The sequence below is a fragment of the Puma concolor genome, chromosome E4, assembly GCF_028749965.1.
Source record: "Puma concolor isolate L17-30 chromosome E4, mPumCon1.1.hap2, whole genome shotgun sequence".
Taxonomy (NCBI): domain Eukaryota; kingdom Metazoa; phylum Chordata; class Mammalia; order Carnivora; family Felidae; genus Puma; species Puma concolor.
Genome location: NC_141683.1, coordinates 33,014,270 through 33,034,814, shown reverse-complemented (window position 1 = coordinate 33,034,814; position 20,545 = coordinate 33,014,270). Strand labels below are relative to the sequence as shown.

General features: G+C 39.1%; 1 protein-coding gene across 1 annotated transcript in view; it reads left to right on the top strand.

Moving 5' to 3' along the window:
* CE4H1orf53 (chromosome E4 C1orf53 homolog) overlaps positions 1 to 20,545 on the top strand; it is a 107,548-nt gene that overhangs the window by 6,885 nt on the left and 80,118 nt on the right. The window lies entirely within an intron of this gene.

Sequence of the window (20,545 nt, the reverse complement as noted above, 5' to 3'; positions counted from 1 at the left end):
ACCCAAGACATAGGCAAGTATTTCTGAAGAAGACCTCTGCTTGTAATCTTTTCTCAGAGAGAAGGAGGAGCAGAATGAAACTGATAAAGGTCTTCTTAGTTTCTTGGGGATTTGCTTCCTTTGTACCAAGGGCTCAGTCTCACCTGCCATTCTTCATTCACTATGTGTAATTCCAGGAGTCTTCTCCTGGCAGTCGGGATAGCTGCACTTGGCTGGAGTGGGATGGTGGCACCTGGACTCATGACTCAGCCTGATAGTCTGTTTGTGACTGAGTGGAATCCTCACATCAGGATGGACTGACCACTCTTTCTATCTACTATACGGCCACTCCCTGGGTCTTCTCTTTACTTCCTGCCAGGTTGAATTGTGGATCAGGAACATACAACGTTAGCGTGTGCACTGTGTATGGTAATTACAATGTGTTCTCACAGTGGTTGCTTTAGAAGACTACCAAGTAAGTGCTACTAATTCCTATTCAGTGATGACACGAGACCATTGATTACCATGCAACCCATTTATTTCTGTACGTTTTTCTAACACAAACATGTTGCTCTTCCCCTTTAAATAAGCAGGTATGAATTCTTAAGTAATACATGCACAAATTCATGAGGAGAGGTCTAATATTAGAATCAGGAGGAAGGTTTTCAATCAAGTGGCCTACTATTGAGTTCAAAGCAATTCGCTCCAGCAAGCCAGCTGGCAAAACTACTTCCAGTTTGTGAAAGAGAAAAAAATTTCTTAACATTTGAGTCACTGCACTATTTCATGCGCAAGGACTTCATGTACATACCAGAAAGGCAAGCCTTACCACATTTGCATGTATCCTTTTATAGTTGTTGTGGTTTTGCCAAGTGCTTTATGATCGCTTTTTATTAGCTAGGGCTCTCAATAGTCCTGTGAGGTATAGATTAGTAGGTAAAACAGGTATGATGCATGATGAAGCAGGAAGTGAACTCCCTAGAGACATTTTATTCCAAGAACGCCTGTGTGGAAGAATGCACTTTCCCCTGTTTGCCAGAGGCACCAGGAAATAAAGTTGGCCTGCAAAATACTACTGAGCCATTTTTAAAAGCCATTTTCTTCATAAAGCACATGTCTATCTCTTTTCTCTCTCGCTCTCTCTCACTCACTTGCAAAATAAAACTAGGTTTATATTTCAATTCAAACGTATTATCATGTGGCATCTCCCTCATTGATATCTTTACCCAAGTTACAAGCAGTATTAAATGCTTTAGAAGTCATATCTTTTTTGAAAAGTCCTTTGTACAAGTTGTAGGATATATAAAAGCATTTATGTAGCAAACTAAAACAGTTTGTTATATAAAACTAAAAGAAACTAGAAAAACATCATTGTTCTTCATTTTACAAATAATGAAAGCTAAAGTTGAAAACAACTTTAACATAATTGGTCCATAGACAAACTATCTTTGGGGAAAGACAGTCTTGAAATCGGATTTTCTGGTTCTCAAAGATGAAAAAGCCAAACTAAAGTATAATTCTCTATGAATATTCATAAAGATAGATATTTTATGATTCTTGTTATCTTATGCCATATATTTGCGAAGTTAATCTCCATTCGACTTAGAATTTTTAACCTATTACATTAAAATTACATTACTAGGGAAAAAATATGTGGTAGGAATTTTCTATGCAAGTGGGGGCCTAGAAAAAAAAAAGAGACCAATGAACATAAACTGTCTACATCATCAAGCTGCATGTTATAAGAAATGGATGCTAGAAACAGCTGCCTGGGTAGATCTGAATTACCAATTACCTTATGATGGGTTCAATCACTTGCCCTTGAACCAGTGTTTAAATCTTATCGTCTTTTGTGTACCCATTGTGCCTCCTCTGGCTCTAGGACATGCTGTCTTCTGCTGTGTAGTTGCCATTGCCCTGTCCGGATCTAGCCCTCTTCCTTTCAATGCACAAGGCCTCCAAAGATGCTTTCCTTTTGCTTCAAGCTTATACTTTTCCCACATTTCCAGAATACTGTGTCTTGACTCCCAAACTGACTTAGTTGGAGTACCTGATACATATCCTCTAGCTATTTATAAAAACTAGTACTTACTACTTTGGAGAGGTTCAGTTTCTTTGCCCAAAAACTCCTATCCTGTGAACCTTCACCATTACCATCATAATATTCAGGAAGACACTCAACTTCTGGGGGTATGTTTTCATCCCACCTATAAATAGAGATTACTGGCATGCTGGGAGCCCAGTGATAGGTTAAACTTTTCTGACTCAGGTTATCAGCTGCATTGTCTTCTCTGGGCTTGCTTTAATGCTGCATTGTCCCAGAAGTCCCTAAGCAAAGGTTTTTCCTCTCATTTGTATAGAGTCCTATTATTTTGGTAATATGTACCAAAAAGTCTAAAACACGTAGTAAGAAAAAGCATGCAAAAATTCATCCAAGAAAAGAAAAGAGCCAGATGCTTGCTGTCACCAAGAAGGTATTAAGATGCTCTCTGGTTACCTCACAATCTGTGACACTGATTCAGGGGCCCAAAGGAGGATCCTGGCAGCCTAATGAGGCCAGAACAGGATCCACAGATTCACTGAAGTGACTTTTAAGAGCACCCCAACATGTCCTGAAATCAAACCTGAAGTCCTGTGAACATATGGTTAAAAGGCCCCTCACTGTAATGGATGCACCTGGTTACAAACAATTCCTGCAAGAAACCCAGAGTAGATTAGAGCTCAGTTTCCGTTGACTTACTCATAATGTCCTAGACTCACACATGTGCTAATTAATGTATTAGGACTGAAGCTTCTTAGACTAAGATTCTCTATTTAGTTTGCTTGGCAAGCATAGAATCAAGTTTAAGTGGTAAGTTTATACACACAGTATTAATTGCTACCAAATATTAAGGCACGTTACATAACACTCAAGTCACCTATGAAAGAAGGCAGCAATATTTCAATGGCAACATCAATATCTCTGTTCCCACCTTTTAGTGAGGGAATTCAAAGCATAAAACTAAAATGGTGAAATGTCAAAAAGTCTCTAATAACAAGTTAAACTATTCCCACACACCTCACCTCCACATTATGCTGCAGTGCCTCCTTGAAATCCCTCTCAGGAAAGGCCATGATATAAATTCAATTTTCTCTCCCAAACTTAATCATGCTGGAATCTAAATATATATAAATCAGGTCTTTTTAGGCCCCAATTACTGGTGTCCCTGATTTCCCAGACCAGCCAGAATGTATCAGCCAGAAAGTTTGAGAAGAAAGAATATGAAAGAATATGATGCCATGAGGGAACAAGAGTGGCAGTTTACAGTTAATATTGTGCTCATTGCTACTTTTAGGGAGAACTGCCAAGCACATTGCAATAAGATTTTGATTTTGATTTTGAGATCCTTGTAGAGAAACACAAGAACATCTCTTGTGATACAAGTGTTTTATTCAATGGTTTATAGGGGTTTAATTTTTTTCTCATTTATTTTTTCTTCTCTTTTAATAAAGAAATATAGTAAGGGTCAGTTTTAATTTACTACTGTGCCCTAGTATAATTTTCAGCAATGCTCCTTTTCAGTCCAAAAACTGTCACAGGTTTTATATGATATGATAAGTTTTGTGGTCTTCTTGAGTATAGTTGCCTATTGTTTGAGAACTGAGAAAGAAAAAAAAAGGAAAGAGGAAAATATGTGTCAAGAGATTTATTACATATTTGAATACATTTTTCAATTCATCCTCACAATCACTGAGGGAGGCCAAGTGTTTCTCCCTCTCTTACAAATTAGACTTAGAAATATAACTCTCCCAAAGTTATATAAATAGGCTTCAAACCCAAGTCTCCTGGATCTTCAGCCATCAAAGCACAGGATGTTACTAGGTGAAGCACAGTTAGACTAAATAAGCAAGTTGGATAGTAGCAAAAATTAAGAAACAAATTACTTACATTCCTCAAAACTAACCAGCTCTCTATGAGCTGTCCTGCCAGGATGCCTGCTCTGTAGAGAGCCATAGGACGCCTAGCCCACACAGCCACAACTCCAAACAGCCAGCAAAAGTCACCAGTTATATATAGTCTACATAAGAGATGATCATATGCAAGACCATGTCTTCAAGTTTAGAAGTAGTTGTTCCACATAATTCATAGAAACAAACACAGAAAGTCAAGCAAAATGGGGAGACAAAGGAATATGTTCCAAAAGAAAGAAAAGACAAAAGTTCAGAAAAAGCACTAAAGGAAATGAAGATAACCAATATGCCTGAGAAAGAATTTAAAGTAACGACCGTAATGCTCACCTGGCTAGAAAGAAAAGTGGAAGAACTCAGTAAGATCTTCGATAAAGAGGTACAAAAAAATAACCAATCAGAATTGAAGAATACAATAATTGAAATAAAAAATACACTAGAGGGAATCAACAGATTAGCAAATGCAGAGGAATGGATCAGTGATCTGGAAGACAGGGTAATGGAAAGCACTCAAGCTGAACAACAAAAAGAAAAGAATTTTTTTAAATGAGGATAGGTTAAGGGCTCTCTTGGACAACATCAAGTGAACAAACATTGATGTTATAGGGCAAGAAGAAGAGGAGAGGAGGAGAAGAGGAAGATGACAACAACAAGGAGAGGGAAAGGAAGAAAGACAGAAAGGGGCAGACAACTTTTGTGAAAAAATGATAGCTGAAAACTTTCCTAACTTAGGGAAGGAAATATACATCCAGGTTCAGGAAGCATAGAGTTTCACACAAGATAAACCCAAGGAGGTCTACACCATGACACATAATTAAAATGTCAAAGGCTAAAAATAAAGACAGAATTTTAAAAGCAGGAAGAGAGAAGCAAAAAGTTACCTACAAGGGAAACCCTATAAGGCTGTCAGCTCATTTTTCAGCAGAAACTTTTCAGGCCAGAAGGCAGTGGTATGATATATTCAAAGTTCTGAAAGGAAAAACCCTACAACCAAGAATTCTCTACCCAGCAAGATTATCGTTCAGATTTAAAGGAGAGATAAGGAGGGGCACCTGGGTGGCTCAGTTGGTTGAATGGATGACTTTGGCTGAGGTCATGATCTCATAGTTCCTGAGTTCAAGCCTCTCACCAGACTCTGCTGTCAGCACAGAGCTCACTTGGGATCCTCTGTCCCTCTCTATCTCTGCCCCTCCCCTGCTCACACTATCTCTCTCAAAAAGAAATAAATATTTAAAAAAAAAACTTTTTTAAAAAGGAGAGATAAAGAGTTTCCCAGACAATCAGAAGTTAAAGCAGTTTATCATCACTAAACCAACCTTACAAAAAATGTTCATGGGACTTCTTTAAGTGGAATAGAAATAGTCATAATTAGACATAAGAAAATTATGAATAAAAAGATGTAAAATATGACAGAATATTCATGAAGTGTGGGAGAGGGAATACAAAAAAGAAAGATTTTTTTTTAAAAGAATATGTTTCAACTTAAATGACTGTCAAATTAACATAGACTGCTATATATATGTATTATATATGAACCTCCTGTCATGGTAACCACAAACCCAAAACCTATGGTATATATACAAAAAGCAAAGATATACCACAAAGCTGTAGTAATCAAAACAGCATGATACGGCCACAAAAATAGACACATAGATCAATAGAACAGAATAAAAAGTCCAGAAATAAACCCATACTTATACGGTCAATTAATCTACAACAAAGGAAGCAAGAATTTACAATGGAGAAATGACAGTCTCTTCAATAAATGCTGCTGGGAAAACTGGACCACTGTCTAACACCATAACTCAAAAATAAACTCAAAATGGGTAAGAGACCTAAATGTGAGACCCGAACCCATAAAAATTCTAGCAAAGAACACAGGCAGCAATTTCTCTAACACCAGACATAGAAACATTTTCTAAGTCTAGAAAACATTTTCTAGATAGGTCTTCTGAGGCAAGAGAAATAAAAGCAAAAATAAACTATGGAGACTACAACAAAATAAGCTTTTGCACAGCAAAGGAAAACATCAACAAAACGAAAAGGCAACCTATTAATTGAGAGAAAATTGTTACAAATGATACATTTGATTAGGGGTTAGTATCCAAAATGTATAAAAATCTTATACAACTCAACACTAAAAAAAAAAAAAATCTGATTAAGTAATGGGCAGAGGACTTGAATAGACATTTTTCCAAAGAAGACTTACAGATGGCCCACAGACACATGAAAAGATGCTCACCATCACTAATCATCAGGGAAATGCAAATCAAAACCACAATGAAATATTACCCTACACCTGTCAGAATAGCTAAAATCAAAAAGACAAGAAATAACAAGTGTTGGCGAGGTTATGGAGAAACAGGAGCCTTCATACACTGTTAGTGGGAATGTAAATTGGTAAAAACACTATGAAAAACAGTATAGAGGTTCTTCATAACGTTAAAAATAGAAATACTATATGATCCAGTAATTCCACTCCTGGATATTTACCTAAAGAAAATGAAAACACTAATTCAAAAAGATATATGCACCCCTATGTTTATTGCAACATTTGTAATTGCCAACATATGGAAGCAACCCAAATGTCCATCAACAGATGAATGAATAAAGATGTGTACACACACACACATGCACATACACACACAATGGAGTATTACTCAGACATAAAAAGGATGAGATCTTGCCATTTTCAACAACATGGATGGAACCAGAGGGTATGATGCTAAGTGAAATATGGCAGGCTGAGAAAGACAAATATCATATGTGGAAATCAATAAACAAAAAGCAGTATCAGACTTACAAATACAGAGAAGAAACTGATGGTTGATGGAGGAGGGGGGCTGTTCAGGGACAGGCAAAATGGGTGAAGGGAAGTGGGAGATACAGGCTTCCAGCAACAGAATGAATAAGTTGTAGGCATAAAAGGCACAAACAACATAGTCAAAGATATTGTAATAGTGATGTGTGGTGACAGATGGTAGCTATACTTGTGGTGAGCATAGCATATGGTATAGAGAGGTTGAATCACTATGTTGTACACCTGAAACCAATGTAACATTGTGTGTCAATTATGCTCAAATGAAAATTAAAAACCAACTAATCACCACTCTACATTTCATAACCATGTTTTAAACAGAACACCCAGCAGCTCAGCTATTCCCCATTAGCTTCTTTAAAAGTATCCACAGCACACCTGTTGCAGGCACAAAACATTGAGACTCAAATTAATTCCCAAACAATAGTGCCATCTGTCACTGTCCCAAAGCAACATTTCTCCTCCCGTAATATCAGCCTGGTACTTACAGCCTGTCACTTGCTGTGAGAGTCACACCTTACTTTGGCTTCTAACGTGGGGTGTAAGAAGTGTCAGCCTCCTTTTCCTTCCAGCTTTTATGCCAGTGTATCCATCCCATCTGGAAGACACTTTGTCTCCCTGCTAACTGTCCCTCAAGGTCTAGTCCAGGTCCTGCCTCCTTCATAAAAACTCCTTTTGCTGGTTTTGGTTAATAATAACATTTCCCCTTTGTGTTTCCAAGGCACTTTTAGACAATTTCCAGCTGTTTGATGTTTGACTGCTCTTTGCTTCAAACACATACATAATTTAAGTTCTTCCAATTATAAATACTTTAAAGCAGAAACTATGATTTCTGCTGTGTGTGTTTGTGTGTGTGTGTATGTGTGCATCCCCTCTGTAATATCCCACATTATTTGGGGGCCATTTGGTATTTAATAAGTATTTACTGATTGATTAATGCAATGATGGAGTGACCACCATGTAAAGAAGAAAAGAATATTATCGTCATAATATATAGCATATTGTATAGCATATTATTGTTATTCTGGAAGTCTTAAGACTTTGGATTTTACTACTTTCAGGATGCGTCCATCTCTAAAACTTTATTGTTTCCCTAAGATTTTGACTGCAAAAGGACAATTGGTTCAATATATAAAATTATGCTTAAAAGAATAAAAAAGATAAAAGAGGAAATGAAAAACTATATCTAACATTAATATTAACTGCATAAGAATCTTCTGTAAAAAGTTGATTCTTTTTTTTTAATGTTCATTCATTTTTGAGAGTGTGTGTGTGTGTGTGTGTGTGTGTGTGTGTGTGCGCGCGCTCATGCGGGGAGGGGCAGAGAGAGAGGGACAGAGGATTTGAAGCTCTTCACTGACAGCAGTGAGCCTATGTGCTCTGTTCCTGGGCTCAGACTCAGGAACCTTGAGGTCATGACCTGAGCTGAAGTCAGACACTTAACTGCCTGAGCCACCCAGGTGCCCCTTTCTGTAAAAGGTTTAAATGACTTTGATTATAAGTGCTTGATACTTTTATTACTCTAATAATATGAAGGAGGGAAGGAAAAAAGAGACGCTCCCCTCAGCAAGTAATAGATTTTCCCTCAGAGGTATCAGATTTAATCTAACCTTATCTAATACAAGACTCGGTACCTCCCAGACTCTCCTGCTTCTCCTCTCCCTCACATTTTACTAAACCTAGTTACTATTTTATTCATTCATCTATTCAACAATATTTTGAGTACTTCTTTTTCTAGCTTGTAGGCGTTGAAAGACAATATTGACAAGACTTAGCGTCTGTTTTTGAGAACAATTGCATGTAGTTTGAAAAACGTGTTTTCTGCATTTCCATACACCAGTGAACAAATTGGAAGCCCCTCACGATTGTGGATCATCCTTGGTACTGCCCCTCAGTCACACCCACAGCTTTCAGCCTGATGAATGATTGTGCAGCAGGTGTGGCAAAAGTAGAGGCGGAGCTGGTACGAGCATTTTCTGTGTTAAGAGGTGGGGATTCCCCCTGCTGTTCCCTTCGGCTGACTGGCTCCTCTCAGGGTGTTGTTAATGAAATTTAGTCTCCCGTCACATGGTCTTCTGGACCTGCAGCGTCTTCTCCCTTACGGTTTCTCATGGATAATCATGAGTTTATGGAGAGACTAGCTAAGCTCTGACATTTAAGACTTCAGGTGAATGATACATTCCTCAACGGAAGTTTGGCCACTATGACCAACCACATAGATAGATATAGATAGCGCTCTGTTCTTTAGGAAGAAAAAAGCCTATCCTTTTCTTGCTAACTAATGGACCAAAAGATTACTCTCTCCAGCATTTTACTACAGAAGATCTTTCCCTCCCTTTGCAGGGGCATTTAAGCTGTTATTCCCTTTGCAGCACATGAAGGGTACAGTAATCATGATCTCTCACCATGCATTTACACAAGCAGGTCCGTCGATTAACACATTTCCAACACACCTGTTACCTATGGTGCTTGGTATCTGCATTCAAAACCCTTGGACAGCTTCTATGTAACTGGTCCGTGGAGTTTTATATTCACATATCGGCAAGATGAATACAATCTCTTATTAGCATATAAATTAATCTTGCAAAACAATACAACGGGCTCCTGGTATATTCCTTTCAGTGTTTCTTCTAACCATCACCCCTAAAAAGGCAATATTTCTATCAGTGCTTAAATTCAATGTTTTTAGAATGAATTATCAGTTTTTTCTTTGTTATAGGCTCCCATGCCCACCGTGGGGCTTGAACTCATAACCCTGAGATTAAGAGTCACACATACTCTACTGACTGAGCCAGCCCAGAGCCCCTGAAAATTGCCAGTTTTAAGACTCTTTTTCCCCCTGAATGATGTTTGTTGTTAGAATTTAATAATTATCAAACATTTTCATGGAAATTTTTTTACAAATTAATGCTCTTTAAAAACCAGCTATGATGGGGCACCTGGGTAACTTAGTTGATAAAGCAGCTGACCTCAGCTCAGGTCATGATCTTGTGGTTCGTGAGTTCAAGCCCAGCAGTGTGCTCTGTGCTGAAAGCTGGGAGCTAAGAGCCTGGAGCCTGCTTCCAATTCTGTGTCTCCCTCTCTCTCTGTCCCTCCCCCACTCACGCTCTGTTTCTCAAAAATTGATAAATGTTAAACATTTTTTAAAAACAGCTATGAGGGGCGCCTGGGTGGCACAGTCGGTTAAGCGTCCGACTTCAGCCAGGTCACGATCTCGCGGTCCGTGAGTTCGAGCCCCGCGTCAGGCTCTGGGCTGATGGCTCAGAGCCTGGAGCCTGTTTCCGATTCTGTGTCTCCCTCTCTCTCTGCCCCTCCCCCGTTCATGCTCTGTCTCTCTCTGTCCCAAAAATAAACGTTGAAAAAAAATTTTTTTAAATAAAAAAAAACAGCTATGATATTCAATAGTCTTTCTAGATGAAAGAGAACATGAAGTAGTATTTAAGGCACAGGCTGACTTTGGAAATTGATTTAAATAATTTATGAGTCCATAAAAATCTTAACTTTGATCTATTTCAAGCTACCTGGTACCTTACCTTTCCATGACCCTCTGTTCTAATATCACATTTACACCAAGCCTTTGCCTAAAGACCACTTCACAGATGTATTTGTTTTGCTGTCATCATGTGAAAATCTCAGGCTGTACAACATAGTTCATATGGATCAATGTTGATTCAACCTCCCCTCTAAGCCTCTAAGAAAGTGGCGAATACAGAAATAGGTATTTCTGTATTTCCTTATTGGACTATGACACATCTTTCAGAATAAAAACCTGTTTTTCTTCTTTTAGTCCTGCCACATCAATCAGTTATAATACTCTGCAAAATAGTAAGTACTTAGCCAGCAAACTAGAAGCATATCCATTTAGCTTAGTTGGTAAGTATGAGGGTATAAAAGAAGAGTCATTAAAATATATTCGCCAAATTCACTTATTGGCAACTTAGACCCTTCAGTCACGTACGCATGTACCTCAGGCAACAAAAAGCCTGAGGGTGGGCGAGGGGGGAAACCCACTCCCCTTACCACCCTGTTGAGCACTTAGCTCAAGTTGTTTAAAAGTATTCAGGTTCAACATTTTGCATCATTTGGAAGCTCAAGTATACTCATAGCAGCACTTCCCACCAAAATTACAGAGTAAGAGGGGTTATCAGCTGCATGATGAGAAAAGAGTAGACAGTAGGGAGAGAGTCATATAGAGGTGGTGCCTTGACTAGAGTAGTCACCTTTGGTGAGGAAGCTGGAGAAGAAAGATAATACAAGGAAGGTGTCAGGGAAAGAAATACCCTTAGTTCATTCTCCTTCTTTCCCTAGATCTCCTGTTGCAGCTTCCCTCTGGTGGGATCCAACAAAAAGGCAGATGACACAAGAGCTGAGTTGATGTAACCTGTCCAAGTCAGCCTCCCGAGACATATAGCAGAGTGACGGGTGGGGACGTGATCTGGAAGGGCAGACAGAAGATATTCAACCCATTGTCCATTCTGTATTTATAGATACATTAAACCATCTCTTATCCTTTTGAAGTAGACAAGTTGTAAGTCCTAAATTCTACATTGAAGTATACCAAAGTAGGAGCAACACATTGTCTTACTTAACTTTATCTTCTTTTTCACCCAGCATAAAGGTTGATGTTCAGGGAAAAAATAAATAAAAAGTAAAAAGTCTTCTTGACATGCTCATTCATATTGTGTTTCTTCAAGTCCTCAGACTCATGAGTGTGAGACTTGCCTTTCCTATTTCTGTATCTTCATGTCCCACATACTTAATTTTAATCACCCAAAGAATGTCAAATGTCATGCTGTCCTCCAATCTATCTTATATTTTCTCACCTCTGGGCCTTCTTAGGTAACAATTAGCAACATTGTATACTATGCGCCAGGCTGGTCACTAACTCTGTGCTCATATATTTTCAATTAAATGATACTCTATAATGTTCTTGTGAATGTAGCTGAAAGAGTAAGACTCTCACTCTCCCTCAGACTGTCATTTAAACATGGAACAAAAGGGGAGACATACGGGAGATTGCCTTAATCATACAAGAAAAAAATAAAAACATATTTCCACTCCCTTCCAAAACCCCACAGCAATGTTCACAAAGAGAAATCTCTCTCTCTCTCTCTCTCTCTCTCTCTCTCTCTCTCTCTCTCTCTCTCACACACACACACACACACACACACACACACAACTAGAAAAATATATGACCTCATACAAAAGAAGAAATCTTGGAGACAGAAAAGAGAACTGACTTAGCAGTTTAGAGAAAGCTAAAATTTAAGCATCTAAGTCCAAAAGATGTGAATCAACTCTCCTGACAGATTTGTGGAAAGATGAAGGGATCAGAGACAATGAGTATCTTGGGAAACAGGGTTGTGGGTGAGGCTGAAGAGACCTATTTAAAAATCTTTTAAAAAGTAGGATTTTAACCCTGGTCTCCCCTACCCATGCAACAAAGCAAATACGCCTTCTCAAACAGAAGATGCATTTACTGTCTATAGCAGTTGAACCGGAAGGGCTCTAAGCCTCAAGTACATCGGCATAGCTGATGAGGTGGGGAAGAGAATAGAAGGAGAGACTTCAGGCTTAATAAGAAAAGAACTGCAGATACTGACTCTTTTGAGCCCCACACAATGACCTAATGGTAAAGTCCACCAGAAGACAAGCTCCGTCGGAGCACACAGAGCTTCTAATCAGCTTTTTAGCGTCTGACACTTAAAATGAAAATAATAATTTGATAGCAGAGTGTCACTGTCATCTGAAAAAACCTCTAATATAAAAGGCAGAGAAAATATAAATAAAAGAAAGGAGGAAAGAAATGAGGGGGAAATCTTTTTAAAAAACCTATAATTACTATAATCAGACAAGTTATTGAGTCTCTGAAGTAAAAAGCAGATATCAATGAAGAAGGAAGAGGAGGAAGAAGGGGAGGAGGAGGAGGAGGAGGAGGGACAAAGCTCCTGCTTTTGGGAGTAAACTAGCAAAAATAAAGTAGAAAGGTAAGCATCAGAAAGATTGGAAGAAAAAGTTAAGAAACTTTCCCTAATTAGCATAAAAAGGCAAATGGAAAGAGAAAGCAAAAAAAAAAAAAAAAGAGAGAGAGAGAGAGAGAACTAGACTATCAAGCCAGGAGGTCCAACACCTGAAAGAGAGAACCAAAAAATGGGGAGAAGATATTGTCAAAGGAATAGTGAAAGAGATTTTCCTAGAACTAAAGACCATGAGGTTCAAAACTGAAAGGGCTCACTCCCAGATCATTGACTACAAAGAGACATATGTCATAGTGTCATAAAGATTCAGAACACCAGGGTTTCTGTGAAGATGTCAAAGCTTTCAGGAATCAGCAAACAAAAATCACAAAGAAAGGACAGGATCCTCCCACAGGCATCTGAGGAAGTTAGAAGACAAAGACTTCACGATTCTGAGAAAATGCTTCCTAATCTAAAATTTTATCCTCAGCGAAACTATTGGCTAAGTATGAGGAGAAAATAAAGATTTCAGAATTGCAGTTTCAGAAATGCAAGATCTTAAAAGTTTACCTGCCATAAACCTCTTTCCAGAAAACTACTAGAGAATGTGCCCTGAGTGCAATGAGGCAGTAAACCAGGAAAGAGGAAGAAATGGGATCCAGGGAACAAGGAATTCAACCGGGAGATAAGTGGAAGGGATTCGCAGAATGACGGTGAACGAAAGTACCAAGACAACAGTCTTCATCAGGCATAGAGCACAACCAGATTAGAACAGAATAGAGGCCTCCAAGAGCAAGGTCTCTAAGAATAATATAAGACTCATTGAATAGCTAATATTTGTGACCATCTTCCAAGGAGAATTTGTTTTAAAATTGGAATGAGGAGATAATTGGTACAAAAACTGAGGAAGTAAAAATATGAGCCAAGAGAGAAAGAAAAAGTCCATGAAATAAAATATAGTCAGAATAAAGGATGTGACCCAGCTGTGAATAATACCTATCTTGCCATTATACTACATTCTGACTTTGTAACTGATTCCAAGTTCCTATGCCAGATGCACAGCAAAGCCAACCACTGAGACATCTGGGATGCAGCAAACAAAGGGTTTGTTAGAGAGGCAACCAAACGAGGAGACAGGAGAGGGAGCCTCAAATCTGCCTCCTCCCTGGAGGATTGGGGTTGGGTGTATTTAAGGACAAGGGGCCAGGATGTCACCAGGTATGCAGGTTGGATGGAAAATGCTGTTTGGATATAGGGAAAAGGGAGATGCCCTCCTTTCTGAGCATGCGTATTCCAGAATCACATGTCTTCGTGGGACAGGTGTTCATTACAAATGGCAGCATAAGCATGACAAGTGGGGGGCAGATCCAGGGGTGTGTGTTGTTACAGAGGTTACTCTCATTCACTGTTGGTTCCTTCTTCACACCAGCAACAATTTCCAGTTTGCTCCAGTCTTGGCTGATCTTATCAGTAGTTGGTCAACTTCTGCAAAACAGACTCATTAAATCAATCAGGTTAACCAGAGTTTCCTTAGGGGAGAAAAGCCAAGTGTTTGTTAGCATGTCTGTTTCAATTTACCTAAAAACGATAGTGCAACAACAAAGAAAGTGAAATGAAAGGAAACTGTGACAAGGCAAAGGGTAGTGGAGTGCTGTCCAGGATAGAAAAGGCCTCATGTCCTGTAGCAGGCGGTCACTGTGGTAATACCCCAGGCGATTCCCCGGAAGCCTCCTCTGAGAGGGAGGAGGCTTGACAGCTGGAAGTTTACTAGGGAACATTCTTCAAAAGGGAAGGAAAAGAAGGAAGAGTGAGCAGAGGCTGGGCTGTAATGGAGTCTCAAGGAAGGCCTCAGCCAACCCTCCTGGAAGCTCTGACACTACATAGCTCTTCAAAGTTTGTTTGACCCAAGTCAGGATGAGGGGGCTGGTGATTTTCCTTAAACATTTTTTTTAAGTTTTATTTTATTTATTTTGAGAGAGAGAGGGAGTATGAGTGAGGGAGGGGCAGAGAGAGAGAGGGAGAGAGAGAATCTTAAGCAGGCTCCTGGCTGCCCGCGCAGAGCCTGATGCAGGGCTTGGACTCACAAAAACGTGAGATCGTGACCCGGGGCAAAACCAAGAGTTGGACACTTAACCAACTGAGCCCCCCAGGCACCCTGAGGGGGCTGGCAATTTATATGCTGTGTATATGACTCACACAATGTGGGCTTCCCTCATGTTGGCACAGAAGGGACCCCTGAAGAGAGCTGACAGCTGAGGGTTGTGTGCCAGCAGTATCCGTCACAGCTGCTTCCTTCCTAAAGGAACAACTCATCATGGTATTTACAGTCAGCAATATCAGAAAAGAAAAACCCAGAATTTCCAAATAAGCATAATTTTTAGATATAGGTAAATATACAAGATAAAAAAAAAGAGGCGCTTAAAAGGATGGGAGCAGGGAGTGGCGAGTCCTGGGCAGGTGCTGCTATTTTTCATTATAAGGCTAGAAGTACTACAGGACACTGAAATGAAAAGCTTTTTTTTTTTTTTATTTTTTTTAATGTTTATTTATTTTTGAGACAGAAAGACACAGCATGAGCAGGGAAAGGGCAGAGAGAGAGGGAGACACAGAATGTGAAGCAAGCTCCAGGCTCTGAGCTGTCAGCACAGAGCCCGACGCGGGGCTCGAAACCACGAACTGTGAGATCATGACCTGAGCCGAAGTCGGACGCTTAACCGACTGAGCCACCCAAGCGCCCCAAAAAGCTTTTTTTTTAATGTTTATTTATATTTAGAGAGAGAGAGCATGGGGGAGGGCAGAGAGAGAGGAAGAGAGAGAATCCCAGGCAGACTCTGCACTGTCAGCAAAGAACCCCACTCATGGCTCTGTCCCATGAACTGTGAGCTCATGACCTGAGCAGAAATCAAGAGTTGGATGCTTAACTGACTGAGCCACCCAGGTGCCAGAAGTGAAAAGTTTTTAAGGTCTTTGATTGTGTGTGTGCGTGTATGTGTGTGTGGCTAAGGAAGTATACATTAAGATGTTTTTCACTCTGTAAAGACTGTGGTTCTTAATACTATTAGGACTAGAGGTAACAATGTGGAAAGGGTAGAGTTGGGGAAAGGAGGCAAATGAGTTATTTAAAGCATTCTGCACAATGATGCGGAAGACTAACACAGATAGCTTTGCAAAGGAAGAGACAGTTTGGAAAGTAATTCCCTTTCTCCTTAAGGAGAAAGCCTTAGGAGGCTATCCTCTTTCAGAGCCAACATTTGCCTTGCTTTAATGGTTTCCCTTTGGGGGGCACCTTTCCATACTCATTCAGGTGAAGGCTAGACACTATTGTGAGTGCTCTTCTCCACTCCGGCTTTTTGGTGAGATTTGGAGGGCCTACCCTGGACTGGCCTGCTGAGGTTATTCTAAAACTGAATACCCAGGTTTAGGGATATTAACTACAAGACAAAAGATTCTGGATCCTGGGATAATAAACTCTGATAAGTATAAGATTAGGGATTCTCACAAGGTAGGTGGAGGTTTTATAGGAATTTAAAATAAATAAAATGGCAGGGGACAGGGACATAAAACACTTAAGTTAGGAACTCTGAGCATCCTCAAGGAAACTCTACATAAGCTGATCAACTTGGTATTTGAACATGGGAAATGGTGTTTGAATATTTGGTCCCTTGAACATGGAAGCAGTTATTTCTAAGGAATAGTTTTAAAGTTTTTTTCCTTCCTATGCTATTATAACTCTTATTTTCCCTAATCTTCAGTAAATGTCCATTTTATTGTTAGGAGGCTTTTTGTAGGCTGACAGACTCCTCTGGGATCTCTATCATCACTGCAGTCTGCTGCGACCTTCAGAGGTACTTTGCTGCCTACCCACCCAGCAAGGCCTCCAAAATAGCCAAGTCTTCCAGGTTTAGATCATTCTTATGCTTGCTTCATTCTGGTATAGCAGGGGACAATGTAATAGAAAAACCAATAGAATGGTTCTGTGCATCTGCACCTCTCAGACCTCAGAATATCCTATCCATATCCAACTTGAGCTCCTTTGGCTCCAAACATAGTTGGAGCTATTCTCCCGAGGGAACTCGGGCAAAGCCAGTAATCTCTAAATTGAGTATCAGTTAAGGTCTGAACAGGAAGCAGATGGCACTTCCAAATTAGGATAAAATTTAAGAAGGGTTTATTTACAAAGGGACTAACTGCAGAGGCGTGGCAATGTTGGGAAGCTACAAAGCGTGGTGCAGGAAACCATGCTCCCAGCAGCAGAACTCTTCCATCTCTAGGGCCAAAAGGATGAAAACAAAGGGTTATGGAAACTGGGAGAGAGACTCAAAAGAGTAATGGCCTTCAGAAGAGGAATGCGGTAGGCTCAAGGCAATTTCACAGGGGAAGAGTCAAGGTTAACCACACCCTGTCTCATTCTCCGGTCTCCTGTCAGGAATTCCCATTGTCCAAACCCCACTGGTTTGGAAGGAAGAGGTGCTTGTTGAGTTAATCCATGAAAGCCCAGCTGTCCAGAGTAGAGAGTAGGGTGACGAAAGGTGATGAGAGATATGAAGGGGCCAACAGAAGGCATCCAGTACACCCTAATGCAATTCAGAATTCTGGTAACAGAACTTATTAAACAGCTTCAATTGTGAATGATTAACACAAGTCTTAATACAGAGTTTCTCTAACTGAGGTATGTGTCTCCAAATGTGAACGCTTTCCAAGGGGTATACAGGGAGCCATGATCATAAGACCATCAATTCTAGGTTTTCAGTTTCCACTGAAATTGTACCCATTTCTCAAGCTTTCAGCTTGAGAATGAGCCTCTCGCTTTTCAAAGAAAAGAGCTGCACCTCATCTATCCAAAATCTTAAAAGAGTGTTTTACTTTCCATTATGACAAAGGCCTCATACAGCTCTGGATGTATGTTTTCCTTTCCTCCACTTATTTCTGTTAATGTGAAGACAGAGTATTTGGGACCATGTTGTGTTATTATGAATTGAAATATATGAAAGAGTGAGTGGTGGAAGTGGTGACATTTTTGTTCTATAATTTTGACATTTCCTGTATTTGAATGAAAGCAATTGGGGGGGGGGTGCTATTCTTAATATTATCCTTAAGATGTGCCATTAGGTGGAAAGAAAGGTACCTTCTGAAGAGCTTTGATAGTGATGTTAATTTTATTAAACAAAGCAGAAATGTTTTCTGTGTTAAGAAAACTTATACACACTGTAGAAATGAAGCAAAATTATTATAGTGTGTCCTTTCAAGCTCATTCTGGTGCATTGCCTTACAGGCCAACCTAAGGGATATATACATTTATATCTGACATATGTACCATCAATATCTGACAGTTGTATAATCAGTATCTGATATATACATGTATATCTGTATCTGAGAATTGAAACATACTGAAAACGTTTTAAAATCACCCATTAATCATTTTTTTAAAAGCAAACAATCCAAAAAAAATGGACAAAAGGCTTAAATAGTCACTTCACTAAAAGAAGGTATCCAAACGGATAATAAGCACATGAAAAAGTGTTCAATGCTATTAGTTTTCAAGGAAATGAAAATTAGTACCACAAAGATTTTGCAATATAACTATCATAAGGCTAAAATTATAAAAAGATTGATAATACCAAGTGTTGGAAAGGATTTGGAACAACTAGACCTCTCATACATTGTTAATGGGAATGTAACTTGCTAAAACCACTTTGGAAAACTCTTTGGAAGTACCTACTAAAGTATAACATGCAAAATAACCCCATGACATAGAAATTCTACTTTTAGGTATATACCTAGGAAAAATTCGTTTACATGTCCACCAAAAGACATGTACAAGAATGTTCATAGCAACTTTATCCATTAGAGCCAAAACCTGATAACAATCCAAATGTCAATCAATACGACTGTATATAAATCAGTTTTGGTATATTCATATAACAGAGTACTACTCAGCAATATAAAGAATAAATCATCTATACATGCAACATGGATCACTCTTGTAGATATAACGTTAAGCAAAAGAAGGCAGACACAAAAGGATATATTCTGTATGATTTCATTCATAAGAAGCTGAATCATAGTACACACACAATTTGTTTTCCATTTGTAAGCCTAGCTTTAATTCATACAAAACAGAAGGATGAAGTAGGAGGTAGGGGGACAATGAGAGAGTATTTCCAGAGCAGTCAGTTAGGGTTCAAAGAGGTATCTTTTTTGAAATTGTTTACCTTAAGGATTAAACTCACTCCAGCCTGTGGAGGAGAGGGCAGTGAATGAAGAGCATTGAGTCCCCTCCTATTCCCATACTGGGTTGTTAACAATTCTTACAGCAATCACATTGGCCTGATAGAACAAATCTAGCCAGGCTGAGACTATTTCTGAAGTCCTTAGCCAAGTTGCTGAGGTTTCCAAGAAAATGAGCTTCTATAACTTTCCAGACCAAGGTTACTTCCAAGAAACAATACAGATAACCAGACCAGGCAAGATGTATGCATACTGAACCCAAAGATTTATTATCAACACCACTTAGCCAAAGTCTCCGATATCCCAGAGGCACTTGAGTATGTGGCTTCATTTTACTTTTGATCCATAACTTGAATTCTTTCCTTCATGATTTCATCTTTTGTCTGCAATACCACCCTCTCACAGACTGACTCCTCTACCAAGACTTTCTCCCAACATGTAGCTAACTAAACTATGCATTGCTCTGCTTCTAATTACTATTTCCCTCATTTGCTTGTATCTTGTTGTTTTTTTCCAGTTTTATTGAGAAAGAATTGCCATCTTACATTGCATAAGATTAAGGTGTACAGTGTGTTGATTTGATACCCTTATATATTTCAAAATGATTATCACCATAGCCTTAGCTAACACCTTCATCATGTTACATAATTAACATTTCTTTTTTTGTAGGAAGAACATTTAAGATCTACTCTTAGCAACTCTCAAGTACATGATACAGCATTATGAACAATATACACTCACCATGCCATACATTACATCCCCAGAACATTTTCATATTATAACTGGAAGTTTGCACCCTTTGACCAACATCTCCCATTTCCACCAATTCCCAGCCTTCTTTGCCAACATTTTTACTCTATTTCTATAAGTTTGGATTTTTTAGATTTCACATATGAGATCATACAGTATTTGTCTTTCTCTGACTTATCTCACTTAGCTTAATGCCTTCAAGGTTCATCCATGTTATGGCATATGACAAGATTTCCTTCCTATTCATGACTGAAGAATATCTTTATATTGTCTCTCTGTCTGTCTGTCTGTCTATCTATCTAGATACACATATCTTGCCTTTATCCATTTATCTGTTGACAGACACTTAGATTGTTCCCGCTATGTTGGCTATTCTGAATAATGCTGCAGTTGTGTCTTTTGTCATTTTAATGTCATTAACATGGGGAAAGGGCCTCTGTCAGGGCAAGTGGGCATGGAGGATTTTCAATTCATCCTTCACTGAAAACTTGACCTACCTGGATATTTGGCTCACCTTATCTCTGTGCTTCAAAGAAAGTAAACATACTAGAGTTTCTCCTCCTGATTTTATCTGTTTCTCCCCCAACTTGGTAACCTATTTATATTCCTTTGAAATCACACATTCTCTTTCTAGTAATTAATCCCAATACACTGTCCTCTCCTGTTACTTCTCCTTCTGACCAAGACTACCAGTTGAATGAAAGAAATTTGCAGCAGCTTAGATCCCAGGGCTAGACCTTCAAGCTAGCCTGCAACAGAGGATTGCATAGTCACCTCTGACCAGGCTGTAATGAGAGACAAGACTGCAAACCCAGGAGGGGGAAAAACAAAGAGGATTTATAAATACTGTTCACCAATTAGACAA